Source organism: Fundulus heteroclitus, chromosome 21 (genome assembly GCF_011125445.2).
Source record: "Fundulus heteroclitus isolate FHET01 chromosome 21, MU-UCD_Fhet_4.1, whole genome shotgun sequence".
Lineage (NCBI taxonomy): Eukaryota > Metazoa > Chordata > Actinopteri > Cyprinodontiformes > Fundulidae > Fundulus > Fundulus heteroclitus.
In genome coordinates this window covers 33,968,093-33,970,575 of record NC_046381.1, presented here as the reverse complement: position 1 = coordinate 33,970,575, position 2,483 = coordinate 33,968,093, and the positions used below count along the sequence as shown (strand labels likewise).

Below are 2,483 nucleotides of genomic sequence, written 5' to 3'. Positions count from 1 at the left end.
TCTTAGGGTCACAAAGTCTCCAAAACAACCATCAGTCGCTCTCTACATGCCAACGAGCTGTTTGGGAGGCATGCAAAGAAAAGGCCTTTTCTCATTAACACTCACAAACGTAAATGTCTGGAGTTTGCTAAGCAGCACTGGGACTTCAACTGGGATCGTGTGATCCCAGAATCACTTATTAAATACATGCATACACATCAGAAATTTTCAGCACAGTTAAATAAACTCCGTTTCGGAGTAATTAAGCATTAAACTAATTCCTAATAAGTTCTGCCCAGGCACAAAATATATCACCTTATGGGTGAAAAAGAGAAATAAAAAGTAAAATCCTTTCGTTACTCTGACGTTGCCACAGCTGGGATGTCCTGGCTTCGAATCCAAGGATCTGTGGCCCCAGCAGTGCTTCGGGCGGAGCAGGTCCCTCGGGCAACAAGAACAAGGGGAAACTCCTTTCGGTCTCTGGGCTCTGTCCAACGTTTTGTTTGGCTAAAACAATAGCGGGGTTCTTGACGATCATTGGGAGATAGCGGCTCCCAGTAGGATCAAAATTAAATCAAAGTACTTTTAAAGTCGACCTCCTGCATAGGAAAACAGGGATAAGTTTGATTCGGAAGTTCTCGGTCCAGCGAGAAATCAAACACGTGCCACGTGGGGGAAATCCCACGGGAGAGAAACAGCTGTATGTCTCCTCAATTTAGCAAACTGCCAGCAAAGAAGGATGAGTTGAGCGTGCTGGGCACTTTTATGCCATACCATATCAACGAGATAACGTTGCTAGGTCTGTTGGTCAGTTTTGACCGTGTTGCATGCTGGAAGTTGGTGATCATTTGACCATGCTGCATGCTGGGAGCTGGAGTCTATCACGTCATGAAATGGAATTACAAACTCCACAATAATCCAGACATTTTGAATTGAGAAAGCTTCCTGGATGGGAAGCAAAACATCTTCAGCTTCAGAATGGAAGTCCAATTGTTTTATTTTTTAATCCTTTTTTGGAATCTAAAAAGTTTATTTTTTCACCTCAAAGATCTCCATCCAAAGGTTCCTGGTATGAAAATCTACTACCTACCTTTCTGGACCTTTGAAAAGGTTCATGTAGTAGAAAGACACCTTATAGCAGACGTGCCTGGATGCCACTCGCAACCTCTGGGCTGATTTTTGTCGGCTACTTTTAATCAAAAGCAGAGTTTGGTGCACCCACATCTGCTTTTAATAATTTATTGAACTTGAATTTTATTTTGTGTATATATATTTTTATTTAAAATTTTGTTTATTTCTTTTCCAAAAGTTACTCAGAAGCAAAAACTATTGAACTGGTCACTGTTTATGTCAAAAACTTATCTTGCAAAAATTGTTAGTCATCTCAGAAAACATGTCATTATTTGGAAACTGCATGTAAATTCAGGCTGTTTCTGTGCAGACACTGGACAAAAAACACTTTGTGTGGTTATCTTGATAAGAAATAAGCCACAGAGACGTCAGGGAGCATAAGATGCTCTGACATCCTCTTTCACAGAAGAAGGAAGGATAACTGCAATAGTCTGCTTTTATATGACTGTCACTTTTAAACAGAGAAGATGGTTATTTGATCTCCTGCTGACTGACTCACTGATTGCCTGAGTCAACACACTATTTTATTTTGCTAGTTAATTAGGTAAGAAAATATTACAGAATTTGACTTTTAAAAGTAAAAATTTAATTTAGTGTTCTCTGCTAAATCATTCTGGTAAAATAAACTATGGTTGTTTTGCTAAGTTACTACTTAAAGATTCATTAGGATTCAATTTATCTTCTCTCCAGTCCTAGAGATGACGGAGGACTATGCGAGTCTGATGGCAGCTCTGTCTGAGAACGTGCTGAGAGTCAACATGTTACTGAGCGTCTTCTTTCTTCCAGGTGAGCTGGTTGTTCACTTACTTTTATTTGGAGAAGACACATGAATCATTTCTAGTTTTAAATATTTGATTCTGATATTGCTTAAAGATTTTACATGTAAAATGCTGAACTGAAGTTTGTAGATCATGAACTTTCTCCTCAGACAGATTTCCCCCCATATTATGTGCAGTGTTTTTCTATTTTTTTTTCACAGGTGTTTTGGGTGATTGTGGTAGGAATACCCCACTGCTCTCCATCACCATACCAAAGAAGATTGAAGCACTGAGTGGATCATGTTTGCACATTCCATGTAGCTTTAAAGCTGAGAAAGGAGTCCCTGAATTTAACAGTGAAATAGAAACCCGTGGAGCATGGATTCAAAGTAAAAATGATATTTATAACCTTAGTCAAGGGGTTAGCACAGATCTAGCAGAGATAACTGGAGACCTGGGACAAAGAAGTTGCACCACTGTGTTTTCTCACATAAACAAGAGTCAAGAAGACAAATACTTCCTCAGAATTGAGAACGGTGGCCAGAAGGGAACAGCTTGTTCTACTCCTCTTCAAATAACAGTTCAAGGTAAGACTTCCCTCTCTGACACCAACAT

General features: G+C 39.4%; 1 protein-coding gene across 1 annotated transcript in view; it reads left to right on the top strand.

Moving 5' to 3' along the window:
* Positions 1-2,156: 2,156 nt before the first annotated feature.
* LOC118556823 (B-cell receptor CD22-like) overlaps positions 2,157-2,483 on the top strand; it is a 21,341-nt gene continuing 21,014 nt past the window's right edge. Inside the window, exon 1 of the mRNA XM_036125205.1 lies at positions 2,157-2,455. The gene's annotated coding sequence lies outside the window, so the exon portion shown is untranslated. The remainder of the gene's footprint in view (positions 2,456-2,483) is intronic.